Source organism: Echinops telfairi, unplaced genomic scaffold (genome assembly GCF_000313985.2).
Source record: "Echinops telfairi isolate 266 unplaced genomic scaffold, ASM31398v2 ScPeMD7_1;HRSCAF=3_0, whole genome shotgun sequence".
NCBI lineage: Eukaryota > Metazoa > Chordata > Mammalia > Afrosoricida > Tenrecidae > Echinops > Echinops telfairi.
In genome coordinates this window covers 32,295,304-32,309,626 of record NW_022103896.1, presented here as the reverse complement: position 1 = coordinate 32,309,626, position 14,323 = coordinate 32,295,304, and the positions used below count along the sequence as shown (strand labels likewise).

The 14,323-nt window shown below is 39.3% G+C and overlaps 1 non-coding gene across 1 annotated transcript; it reads right to left on the bottom strand.

The window, feature by feature from the left end:
* Positions 1-904: 904 nt before the first annotated feature.
* On the bottom strand, positions 905-1,046 carry LOC115869006. Its single transcript, XR_004045931.1, has one exon. It is a non-coding gene; the product is annotated as a small nucleolar RNA SNORA48 (small nucleolar RNA).
* Positions 1,047-14,323: the final 13,277 nt, after the last annotated feature.

The following is a 14,323-nucleotide window of genomic DNA, read 5'->3' as shown; positions in this document are numbered from 1 at the left end:
ACGGTTTGGTCTGAGTGTTTGTCCATGATTAGATTCAGACCCTGCATTTTGGTCAAGAGTACAGTGTGACAGCACATTTTCTTGGAGTCCTGATGATTTTCTTTTAAGCATAGTGTGGTTTACATATCTGCCATATGATTATGAGAAATCCGATATTTTTAAAGCAGTGATTTGCTTAGCAATTTCTATTTTGTTGTGTAATGGTTAGAGGCTTTATTATATTGATCTCATCTAATGCAATGTGCTTCATTTTGGTGTGGATAAGGATGATTTGGAGGTTATGTCTGATCTCCCTTGGGAAGACAAGAAGTCATGGGAACCCAACCCCCACACCACACCAGAGCTGATCTCTATGGGCAGGGGTTCGACATGCACATGTTACAGAATTCCAGAGGGCAAGCCAGCCGCCTGCCTGAGGCACTACATTTTACTAGTTCTTTCCACTGGGAAGCTTGTTGATCTCTCTCCATGCTGATGCACCCATTGCTGCCTGTACTGCACAGGGCCTTCCAGCTCCAAAAGACAAAAGTGAAAAAAGACAGACTTCATTTGTTACTCTTCTTTCTTCATGATCGTGAGATTCCCACCATCCCTGCTTCTGAGATGGTTAATTTTACACCCAGCAGAATGGAAAATGTAACCTATCTGCATGTTAGCATCCCACATTTCTTATTTGCACACTCAGTCATTTGGTGAGAGTTACAAAAACTATGGATGGAAGAGCCATATAGAGAATTCAATTTCACCACAGTAGTCTAACATGATTTCCATTTTTGTCAATATTCCATGTCTGCTTAAAAAGAAAGGTTATAACATGTACACTAAAGAGGAATTAATTTAAACAAATGAATATTAGTAATTAAAATTCTAAATTTAATCAAATGAAACATTTTCCCTTTATTTTTAATGTGTACTATGCATGAAACCACTCTGGCTACAATCCAAGCATCCGCTAGGATGAACAAAGGACTTCAAGTTGGTCTGTCCCTGACTGATATACGAGCGCCATCACCAGTCAGGTGTCTCTTTGCCCATAGTCAGGGGAACAGTTTCCCTTTTTTCCCATTAAAAACAACAGCACGTTGCTGCTGTTGGCATATTTAACTTCAGCATCTTCTTATTTTGAAATGTGTCTTCTCCACTCAATTTTGCCTCGGTTTCCCTATATTTTTTCAGTCTTGGGGTGGGGTGGGGTGAAGGTGGAGGATAGAAAAGAAATTAAGAGACTAGCACACTTTGGTTTGCTTGCTATTTCTCTCATCTAGTAAGTTCCCTGGATGACACAACTATTAACTGAACGGTTGGTGGCTCAAATACACCCGGCAATGCCATGGTAAAAGGTCTGAGAATATGTTTCCATAAAATTACAGGCAGAAAAATCAGCTGGATTTCAGTGCCTCTCTGGATCACATCGGTAAAAGTCAAATTCACGGCATTGGGTTTCTGCCTTCATCTAAGTTGGTGCCCAGTGGATGGTCTAAACGGACTGTTTCTCTCTTGAACAGTGTTACCAAAGGTTTTTCAGAGAATCCCCAAATGGAAACAGTGGGTTATAGCTCCCTGGTACAGGTGGTGACACTTTTGAAATTTGCATTTCCCTGCTTGTTGAATATCTATAGATTTTTCCTCCCTACTAGTAAACCTCCCCTTCTTTCTAATAGTTACCCTGCTATTCAAACTTCAGAAAACTGCCTCAAAGTCCCCAAATCGTCTTGATGCACCTTTGTCAGCTGAAAGGGAACACTGCTTCCCTTTCCTGTGGGTAGGAGAGAAAAATGTTGATATACTCTCAGAAATCCCACCTGGGTCTTAGTCTCACATCTTAAATACTCACCTAATTGTTCTTGTGGTTATTGAGCTAGAAGTCACCAGGTCTTTAGCAATTACTTCATGGATATAAGGGTAAGTAATAAAAAAAAGTTATATAACCATAGAAATCTTTGTTAAACAAAAATATCAAATTGCGAAGCTATTATTATTTCTTGACCTATCTTCCATGTAGATCTGTACACTTCTGAATGTGAGCTTTCTCGCTCTGTGTCAAACCCTTTCTTGAGGATTTTTGCATGTTAGGTGCAACATTCAGGTGTAATGTGGACCGAGGAAGACTTTCCAGTGAATTTGTCACAGGGCAGTATTTGCTACCCTTGAAGAATGAGACATTGTCAAGATGGAAAAAAAAAAATTCCTGATGCGACTTTCCTGGCCTTGTATCATCAATGCAGTTCTCAGATTTCTTTCTCCTTTAGAAAGTATTTTATTGGGGGCTCTCACAGCTCTTCTCAGAATCCATCCATCCATCCATTGTGTCAAGCACATTTGTACAAATGTTACCATCATCATTCTCAAAACATTTTCTTTCTACTTGAGCCCTTGGCATCAGCTCATCCTCTCCCTCCCTCTTGCATCCCTTGATAATTTATCATTTTTTTCATGTCTTACCCTGACCACTGTCTCTGTTCACCCTATTTTTTGTTGTTCATTCCCTGGGAGGAGGTTGATCATTGTGATCAGTACCCCTGTTCTCCCCCACCCCAACCCCTTGCCCTCCTGGTATCACTACTCTCATTATTGGTCCTGAGGGGCTTATCTGTCCTCGAGTCCCTGTGTTTGAGCTCTTATCTGTACCAGTGTACATGCTCTGGTCTAGCCAAATTTGTAAGGTCGAATTGGGGTCATGATAGTGGAGGTGGGGAGCATTAAAAAACTAAAGGAAAGTTGTATGTTTTGTGTGTGCTCTACTGCACCCTGACTGGCTCCTCTCTTCCTTGTGACTCTTCTGTAAGGGGATGTCAAATTGTCAACAGATGGACTTTGGGTCTCCACTATACCCTCACCCCCCACTTACATTGATATGATTTTTTGTTCTGTGTCTTTGATGCCTATGGCTGAACCCATTGACATCTCATGATCCCACAGGCTGATGTGTTTCTTCCATGCGGGCTTGATTGCTTCTCAGCTAGATGGTTGCTTGTTTATCTTTAAGCCTTTTAGACCCCAGATACTATCTTTTTTGATAGCTGGGCACCATCAACTTTCTTCACCACATTTGCTAATGCACCCATTTTGACTTCACCAATTGTGTCAGGGAAGGTGAGCATCATAGAATGTCAGATTATTAGAATGAAATGTTCTTGTATTGAGGGAGTACTTGAGTAGAGGCCCGATGTCTGTCTGCTACCTTAATGCTTAACATATAAACATATATGTACATGGATCTATTTCCCTATCATTGTATATAAATATATTTTCATATGTACATGCCCATATTTAGACCTCTATAAATGTCCTTTGCCTCCTAATTCTTTCCTCTTGTCCCCTTAAATCAACTTCATAGAAGTCCCCATGATTGCTCTATGTCCTTCAAGGATATCTATCAAGATTATCTATATCCCTTTGGGATAAAAAAAAAAGTCATTATAATTTTCTGAACTAACCACTTGCCTTGAAGTTAACTGGCCCCATAGATCCCCTTAGCTGCCACTATTTATTGTAATGTGTTCACTGGGTCATATTGGTATAACTAAGACTGGTTCTCAGTTATGATTCATTCTATAAAATCATCTTCATTAGTTTAATCTTGCTTCAAAGACTGGTGGCAAGATTAGTTTTTTGAGCTAGCTGATCATCATGTAACCCTTCTGTCACCTTTCAACCCAAAACTTTCTGAGGCCACCTATTCACTTAAAATGGAAAATGCAGAACTATATGAGATCCAAACTGTGGTAAGTTGCAAGACTTATTGAACTGCTGCAGTAATTAATCCGTTATACTATTGGAATAGGAATAGACAACTGGACAAATGGAGCTGCATAGAGAGCCCAGAAATGGGCTCACATTTATATGGCAACATGGAATATGAGAGACGTGCCAGTACAAATTATTGAACAAAGAACTGAGAACTCTATGTGCTTCCTGGACAATTAGTTATACAAATGTGGAACAAATTAATTCCTGCGTCATTCCATATAGAAAATTTGAATCTGGATGAATTCAAGGACAAATTATGAAAAGAAAAACTTAAGAGTTTTAAAAGAAATTATAAAAGCTATTGTGTCCTCAGGATAACATACATTTTGAAACAAGATATCCAAAGAACATTCCATAAAGGAAAATGTCATAGGATAATTTAAGATAATCATTTACATAGCAGAAAAATTAATGTCAACAATATAGGAGGCAATTCTCTGAAAAAGTGGGTCAAGGGCACCGCCCACAGTCTTGAGTTGATTGTGACCATATCTACCCCACAGGACAGAGCAGAACTGCTCTCTAGGGTTTTTGGAATTGTAGCTATACTCGATTCTCCCTCAGGACAGCTCAGAGTTTCAGGTTAGCAGCTCAATAAATAAGGCACTACATCATCAGAGTTCCTTGGTAAAATTATTTGAAGAGAAAACCCAAATGACCAATGTATGAGGGGGTACCTAATTAAAAAAAATTTTTTTTTTTCAAAGATTTGTATTAATTTTTTTTTTCAAAAAAAGACCTTATCACCTTCTAAGTACTCTCCATTACACTTACTATATTTGTTAAATCTGTGACTCCATTCTTGGAAATGTTTTCAAACTCATGTTTGGTTGGCTGACAGCATTCCCTCATTTTTCCTTTGCGTCATTAAAATGCTGTCTTTTCATGTCCGTCTCTATTTGTGGAAACAAAAAGATGTCCCATGGAGCAAGGTCAGGTAAGTTGCGTGGAGCAAGATAGGCATGCTGTTTTCTGCCCCAAACTTGTGCACTGAGATGGCTGCGTGAGGAGATACATTGTCGTGGCAGCAAAATCAGTCCCCCACCTGCCACCAATCAGGCCTTTTTTGTCCCACACTGTTATACAATCTTTCCAGAACTTCTAAATAGAGAACTCGATTGTCAGTCTGACTTGGTGGAAAGCACTCAAACGCATTATAGCTGAACATTTTTATCCATTTGGGAAGTTGACAGATGTCCAGAATGAGGCTTGTCATCAATTAATAGTTCACCTTTTTTGAAACGAGAAAACCACTCATACACTTGAGTTTTTCCCATAGCACTGTCCTTGGTAAGTTGTGTTCAACATCACAACAGTTTCTGTGGCATTTTTCCTGAGCAGGAAACAAAATTTTGCAGCCACATGTTGTTCTTTAAAATTGGCCATCACAAAAAATGAGGTTCAAGCACAATTGCTTTTATTAAAAAACTCACTGTGACCATACAGAACCTTCCCAAGTGATGCCACTGAGTGCACCAACTCAGATTGAGGTGCTGGATGCTGGCCTAGCAGAAAAAAATGCATGCAATGAAAGCTTCACTCAGCCCAGTGCAATTCTGTTTTAGTTTGGTTTTTTTTTTCAGTACCCACTCATATGTGATGTGCTCACAGACTGTTTCTGGGTGCATGACTTAGCACTGTGACGTTACAGAGCAATTCACCAATAGCAAAAGTGAGTGAATTAGGTGTTCAGTTATTAATGCGAAAGTGATTACATCCCTCCTGTGGCACCCAAGAAGAAGATCCTTGTGGAACATGGTTGTACTCTAGTAGACAGAAGGCACCATGAATTGGAATTGGCTTGGTGTAGTTTTAAAAAGTGATGAATAAACAAAGCTCAGAAGGGTCACTTCTAGATGTCTTTTATAGAACCATTAATAGCCGAGCAGTTACATGATGCCTGTAAGAACGCTCACCGTGACAGTTTTTGCAATGGACCAAGTGGAAATTAGATGAATGGGCAAGTGGACATGAAGGAAAACAATTGATGTTGTGTTTCAACAGGGATAAGTGTCAGAAAAAGGAGGGGAAAAGTTGACTTAGGAACACAAAGTTATAGAATGATTTATATAATATCATAGCACTTAAAGTTCACATATTACACATTGACAACCATAGCTATCTAGTGTGTAGAATTCAGTATATAAACTGTGATGAGAGGGGAATACATAGCAACTATAGGACAATGGTTTACATGAAAGAGGGTAGAAGGATTTCAGAACAAGCAATAGAACTGCAGCTGTAAGTAATGTCTGTTTCCACAAAATAAACACACAAAGCAAAGCCCAAATATGGGGTGATCTTAATATCTATTAAATCTGATTGTGGGCATATGGGATATTATATCAGCCTGTCTAATTTTCAATATGTTAAAATATTTTATAAGAAAAAATTTTTTAATTGCAGCAGGGTGGAACAATGTGCTGACAGCAATAAGGTAAAATTTGAGAGAGATGACATTTTAAAAAAATCTTAAGTTTGCATCAAGTAGAAACCCCACTAACTGAACTGGGTACATTCACAGTTGGGGGTAGGAGGGTTAAAAGAAAAATGTGTTTCAACAATCCGTGATTTGATATGACTAGAAGTTCATGTGTCAATGCTAGGAAGAACTGACAACAAAGCTCAGTTGTTCTTATGCCATAAAGTATAAGCCTAATATCTAAAATAAAAAAAATGATAGGACTTCCAATTCTGCAGCCAAAGCTTAATGTTGCTCAGTTTTATAAACATTGGAAGCCGGCTCAAGGACAACAGTCTGAAAAGAGCTCGGTGCCCGAGTCTCAGCAGCAGCAAGTGATACCTGGGCGGATGACAAGAATCAGGAAGGGAATGGTAGCCACCATGTCTTCCTGATGACCTAGTGAAATGGACTTTGACTTGTTTACTGGAGCCTGGTGGGTAGAACAAGAGCCAATGGATGGAAATTGCATCCTCAACATTACCTCAACATTAAGAAAAATGTTCATGTGGAACTGGTCAAATATGAAATGGTCTTCCTTAGAAAGCAGTGGTTACCTCATCAGTGGTGTTCCTTAAGCAAAGACTTCTTAACAGTTCAGCTGCCAATTGTTGGTTGTTGGTTGTTGGTTGTTGTAGCTACAATAGTAATTACAGCATTAGGGACTTCATGCATCACTCACATTTTAAGTGAACCATTGGAGAGCCAACATAGCGTGCCAATCGACTATTTTGCTAAGATCGTGATAAACACACCCAAATATGTATACAGATGCTACTTATTTCTACCATCATTTAATGAAAGAAATAACACTAAGATCCAAAACTAAGACCCAAGAAGGAAACATTCTTAGTTTCCTAGGGCTGCCGTAACAAAACCACCGAGTGGACGTTGGTGGAGAATGGAAAGTTGTGTTCTCACGGTTCCAAATACTGAAAGTCCAAATCCAGGTCTCAGTCTCTCTGTTGGACCTCTCTCCTAGTTTCCGGTGACACAGGTCAGGGTGGTGGCGTTTCTTTGCTACGTATAGAAACAGTGACCTCTCTCATCAAATGACATCTCATCCCTTCCACCCTACACCACCCATGCCCTCCTGTGTACGCCTCTGTCTACACTCCCCTTTCCAAGTCACCACTCAGAAGGGACTCGATGTAGGGCTCAGCCTTGTGGCTTCATTAGCATGAAAAAGGAAAATTCTATTTCAAAATGAATCACCATCTCAAGTAAAGGGGACAGGGTTTCAACCTATTTTCTTGTGGAACAATTCAATACGTGAACATTTTTCATTTTCAAGGGGAAAAGTATTAGCTGCTTTGCACTGGTATTTTTAAAAAGAAAACAAATGTTTACAAGTAAAAGAAAATGTTGATATATTTTATATTTTATTATTATATGATATGTAATTATTTCTTGATTGAATAGATCCCTGTGGGAATTCATGTATTTAACAGTATAATGAACAGTGGAGTTCAAATATCCAAGTTATTTTAAACACTTGTTGGTAAAAGCATGCATTGCAAAACAGACACCAATTCAAGTAGGTCTACAGATATAATGTCTGAGTTATTTCTGAGATGCATTTTTGTTTATAGTAATTCCTAAACCTATTGCTTGACCAAGAGAATGGTGTAAAATGTAAGCATCATTTCCATTAAAATAGAGTCTTCCACACGAGCTGAGAGTTTACCTCTGTTTCTAGGCCACAATGGTTCTCGATCTGAGAGCTAGTTCAGTTCTCAAAGCTCACTGCCCCGGCTGGCTCGTGACCTTGTAGAACAAGGGAGAATTGTGCTTGTGGGCTTCTGTAACTCTTTTGGGAGTAGAAAGTCGTCCCGCGTTTTGCCTACAGAGCAGCTGGTGGTGTTGAAATGCTGACCTTCAGGACCACAGCCCAGCGTGTAACCATTCCATCACCAGGGTTCCTCCCTGACTCTAAATAATGGTTTACAAGGAAGTCCCTCCCGCTCTTAATGATGTAGAGCAACCCCTCTAACTTATGCATACATTGTAGGGGGTGTGTGACTCCAAGCAGTTGCTTGCAATGAGTGTTACCAGGTCAGAATCCGTGCAGTGTGAGAGTGGACTGATCCTGGTGCCATGGACTGGGAACTGGGGCTTTTAACTCTGTACTTGATATGTGGCCTGAGATTCAGTCTCATGAAGGCCTAGCCTGTGCACTGTCAGTCATTGTGTGTCCCCCTTGGCCTCTGGGTATTAGAAACTGGTAGAGCCCGTTAGAAATGCTTTAAGACAAGCTGCACGATACCTGTGCAGAATATCCCCGACTTGAGAACCATTGGGCTACATCTTTAGACTCTTCCCAAGCGGAACATTTTAGAATCAACCTACTTGAAGTGCACTTGAGCGTATAAAAGATGGCTGCTAATTATGGCCATGGGATTATTCATTACTCTTATCAGCTTCATGTTCCCAGGAAAGCCAGGTTAGGGATGAGAGTGGATAGTTTTACAAGTTTTCTTCTGTTTTTGCAAGCGCTTTCTTCCTTTGGGTACAGATGACAGTGTCTGGGAACCACTCTGAACCGTGTTTGAGGGTAGGGAAGTTGGTGAACCTTTAAATACCATTTCTGCCCTCATGGCATTCATCAGTTTTGATGAAGCCCGTGGCCTTTTTGTTTTTTTTTTTATCATGCTGTTCCTTTAATATTTGGAAAATATTTTTAAAGTTTTGTAGTTAGACCATTACATTTCCATCATTCGCCAAAGACCATCAAAAACGTTAACTTCATTATTTGGGGAAAATCCCTACTTATGTAGGCAGCTTTCTCTCAAATACATACATGTGGCTTCTTTTATTCTAGGTTTGGCTTTCTGCCTAGATCAAAAATAGGAACCGATTTGTATTTGCCTGTGAGAAAAGGATTTGTTTGTCAGAGTGATTATAGAAAAATCTGCCGCACACTACCTGGATGGGAATAGCGTCTTTCATCCACCCTTTTATTGTTGTTATCAAACATCATGGGGGTGGGGAGGCATTGATTTAGACGCATAGAGAATGGGTTGTCTGGAGAAACAAAACCAGGGACACTCATATACGTATAAGGAATTGCTTTAGATCAAGAAGGAATCTGATATCAAGAAGGCATCGCAGCCCCGTCCAACTGAAGTCCATGGGTCCCCTGCAGGTCAGAGCCTGCCGAAGAGTCTCGTAGCTGTAAGCGGAGGATGCAGGAAAGTGAAGCAGGGTGCAGCAAGGGTGCAGGCCTGTGGGTGTGGAGTTGCATGGCTCCAGGCTCAGGGAAAACGTGGCAGGCTGCTGACAGCTCTCAAGGTGGGGCGGCCAATGTGAGTTTGTGTTTTGTTTTTTCTGTGACTGGGACAAGACGTCTTATTCCCAGGGACAACACAAACATAACTAAATAATAAAAAATTACTATTAATATTTCAACTCCCCCCTGTGGTCTGATCACTCTTTGCCAACAAGATGAGGGAGTAGACACCCTCATCGTTCTCCTGAGAAGTGACTGGTTAGCTTGAACCTGTTTGCCAAAGAGTGGTGCCTTTCAAGATCAAGATCAACAACTGAATTTGGCATTCAGAGAGATCTGTATGCTCTCTTACTGTTTTAATTAAGAAATAGGATCACTAAGATCTCATGTCTTGCCTTTTTGTCGCTAACAACCTGAATATGCATTCAAGTACTATTGGGTTGTTTTGCTCGTTTTTGTGGCAATTTCCCAAATATTATGCAAGATATTTTTCATTTTATTTTTAATTCCTTCTTCTCCTTTCCTAGCTCTTTTCAATTTTGAAATTTTAATGATTTTTTATATTTCAATTTATACATATTTGCATGTACATTGCATTTATTTACATTGATTGCTCGTCTTCATGATCGTACCAGTTACAAGCCAGTTCTTTGACATATAAGCTGTTATTTATTGATGACATCCCTTGAACTGTCACATATACTCAAATTTCATTGGACAAGTAACTACATTGTTATTTGATTTTTATTATAGTTGCATTTTTGTTTCTCCTTGCATAGACATAGATAGCATTTCTTCCCCTACACTGCCAGCCACAGGTCTCCTTGACGCCAATATGAACTTGAGGGAAGGAGCCACTGACCGGCAAACCTGGGAAGCATCAAGGACAATAGGCACAGGATTGGTTGGCTGTTGTGCAGACTGCCAGGCCAATTTTCAGCACACACAGACCCAGGGGACAGAGGCGAACTGGCCCACAGGATTTTCTTAGCTGCAATCTTCGTGAAAGCAAATCGCCAGGTCTTTCTCCTGTAGAGCCAGATGGGTTCAAGTTTACATTTTCTTGTGAGCAACTTTGCTTTTAACCAAGGCTAATGCCACTAAGACTCCTAATTTATTGAATATTGAAGGGATTAAAGAAGCCAAATTCACTGTCATTGAGTTAATTAAATTCACAGAGAACTGCCCTGTGGGTTTCCGATGCTACGTATATTTATGGGCGTGGAGAACCAGTCTCATAGTTCTCCTTATGAAGGTCTGGTGGTAACCAGTAGCTTTCTGGTTAACAACACAACTCATAGTCCTCTATGTCACCAAGGCACCCCCTGAAGGCTTTGTGACAGTACAGCAAAAGAGAAAGATGGAGACCCAGAGAGAACGTGAGATAAAGGCGGGGAAGAGCTATCATTCTGAAGCCTGTAAAAGGATACACAGCATCATTAAGAAATGCTCCTTAGTTTGGCAGAAGTTACCTGTCAATGTGTCTTTGTGATTAGCATATAGTTGGTTATGTTATTTCAGGGCAGAGACAGAGGAAGACCCTCAGGGAGATGGATTCATCCAGTAGCTGCAGCAGTGGCTTAAACGGAACTGACTTTGAGGATGGCACAAGACCAGGCAGTAGTGCCTTCTGCTGTGGGGTCACTATGGGTAGGAATTGATTATTACAGGAACTTTTCCATTTTTGCTGTAAAATGATTTGTTTTATATATATGTATATATATATATAAATTGTTATATTTTCTCGGTTAACTGAGCTTTCTATAGTTATACTGAAGACACCTTTTGGCAGTAGTCAAACTGATATCAGTGTATTTGTCTGGCATATGTTTTTCATTCTTCAAGCTTTCTAGGCCTTTCTGTTGCATACATGTCCCTTACAAACTACATAGTTTTAAATATAAAATACTTTTGCATTTCTCACTAGCAACTTTAGTCCATTTACATGTATTATGATTATAAATATGTTCAGAACTGCTTTCATTGCCTTATTTTGTGCTTTCCGGTTGTCTCACTTCCATTTGCTTTTCATCAATTTATTAATTTATTTTTGTTTTAGGTATGCTTTTCCTTATTGGCTATATTTGCATTTTGTTACTTGGGGAGATGTGCATGCTAATTTTATACTTTAGTAATTATCATTGAAGTTTTATTAGGTAAACCTAGCAACATAAAAGACTAAAGAAAACCAAAATTTTGACTCATCTTACTAATAATTCAAGTGTCCAAGAATAATTTTTCTCTGATTACCCAAAACCCTAAACCTAGTGCTGTCCAGTCTATTCCAACTCAGGGTGCCTGTAAGGGCAGCATAGAAGAACAGCCCTTAGGCTGGTTTTCAAGACTCTGTGTATGGAAGCCAATTGCCACATCTTTGTTCCACAAAGCAGCTGGTGGGTTCAAACCACGGGGCTTCAGGTTAGCAGACAGGTGCTTAACCAGCATGCCAACAAGACTTTTTACCTATGATTCACCCCCTTCTGAATGATTTGTTTTCTTGTGCACTGGTGACCATTGTAACTTTCTGTGACAATGGAAATGTTCTACATCTGTTTTTTTCCAATAGAGTAGCCTTAAAGGCTATTTGACTATTGAACACCAAAAATGTTCATGCGGATAGTGTTATTGAAGAATTAAATTATAAATTAAATTTAAACAGCAACTTATAGCTTATGGCTCCTATATAAGACATTGTCATTACTTTTTAGTATATCAAAATACACCTTTGAGAATTGATATTACTAAAAGTTTGTTGGTGAGAAACTATTTCATTTCATTAAAAAATTAGAGATATCTTTATTTCGCTATATCCTTGAACAATAATTTGCATGACAACACAATTTAAATTGGCAGCTATTCCTGACAATATTTCTAGGAACATTTTGCTCCAAATGAAGTTGTTGAGCATCTGGTTCAGTGCAATCTCCTGTTTAGGTGCTTGGATTTCTTTCTTTTTCTTTCTTGTCTATCTTCCAGTTATTTTTTTATTTTTGTGGTGTGCACTTTTAATATTGTCTGTATAGTATAATACTTAAATTTTAAATTTAAAATTCTGGGTATATATTTATGCATCCTTTATCAGTCTATATACTGATGTCCGTCTTCGGTGTTAGAGTCCCCATCCATATACCCTGTGTTAGTCTGGGTACTTTGGAGAAACAAATCCACAGCGACTCATGGATAAGAGAGAGTTTTATGCAAAGAAAATGTGCATCACGAAAACATCCCAACCCAATGCTGCCCAAGCCCACAAGTCCAACATTAACCCATTAACCCAGCACCAGTCCACAAAGTCCTCCACCTCACAGAACAGAGGCAATGATGCCAACTGCAGGAGGAAAGCCGAGTCAGTGAATGAACAAGCATCTCAGCACTAGCAGGGGTCTCCACATGGCTGCTCCAGCACCCAGGGCTGCATCGGGATAGGTCCATGTGGCTTCTCCTTGGGGATGTCTTGTAGGAAGTCAATCTTGCAAGTTGAAGCAGGAAACTGTTAAGGCAGCTGCACCCTGGTGCTACCATCACAAAGCAAGAGACCCGAGAACTAGAAAGGCGAAGTTCACCACCCATTTATCCCTCCGCCTTTCAATTAGCCCCACACGTGATTATCGGCCAGGTATGCACAATTAACTAACTCATACCCTTACCACATTTACTTTTCTCTAATCTCTCTGATTTTTTTGAAGACTACAATTATATGCATGGTTGACCTCAATTTTATTCTGTCCTTAATAAGTCTTAACTTCTTTTATTTTCTTCTTTGTCTTTCAATTCTGTGAATTCTTCAGATCTTTCTTCTAGTTCATTGATTTTCTCTTCAGCCGTGTCTAATATGTGATTTAGCATGTTCCTCAGTTTTTAATTGCAATGAGTAGGTTTTTTCATTAACATTTTCTATTTTGTCTTTTTAAAAGTGCACTTGATCATTTTTAATAATCTCTTCGTTATCATTGATTTTACAATGAATTTTTTTTCTTGAAGTGTCATGCCACAATAATTTTGCTCTTCTAACAGCTAATTCTAATATATCTAGCCTTTGTTAGTTTAAATTTGTTACACATTATTTCTGCAAGCTCACTTGTGGTGGCACATTTTTTGCTAAGTACGTTTTTCATTTTTATTTTTAATCATGAGCTTACTTTGTTTTCATTAGCTTAACCTTTGAAAGTTCTGAAGTCCTAATGTAGAGTGTTTTTTCCGCAGCATAAGGCTTGCATTTGCTTTTACCAAACCAGGAGGCCACCCAGATTGACAGCTCCATTCCCTCCTTCACAGAGGGTCTGGCTTAATGCTCAGCACCTTCACCTCACGGAAGGACCTGAGTGTTCTTGCCTGGGCTCAGCACAGCTACCAGCCTCCACGAGCCCTGGCTTCTGGCTCGACTGTCTAGCCCTCGTCAACGCTGGTGGAGCTGTGTTTTATTTGTGTTTTCATTTTGGTTTTTCTCCTTCATCATTTGTCCTTACTCCTCTCTGTCTTCATCTGTGAAGGTGTCCTATAGCTTTTTGAGCTCACAATGCTTTAACAAATAAGTCCGTTATTATGTATGATTAAATTCCATTGTGGAAGGGCTTTCTGGAACATCTATATCATGACCTGTTAGCATCAGAAGTATAAATACTTAAATAGTGTAAGTATAAATACGTATACTACCTATTATAGCTCTGTAGCATCTCGAACTATAAGATGTTTATTATAGTCTTTGGAACCGGAACTAGTTTAATTCACTTTGTTTTCCTTAAAGGCTAAATGTTGATGGCTCCTTAAAAATCCTATTGTGCTATCAGTTAATTAAACTATTGATTTTTTAAAAAACACAGACAAAATGAAATGTTAAATTATAACAATTTTAAAAGACACTTTACACGATGGTCTTCCGTGTT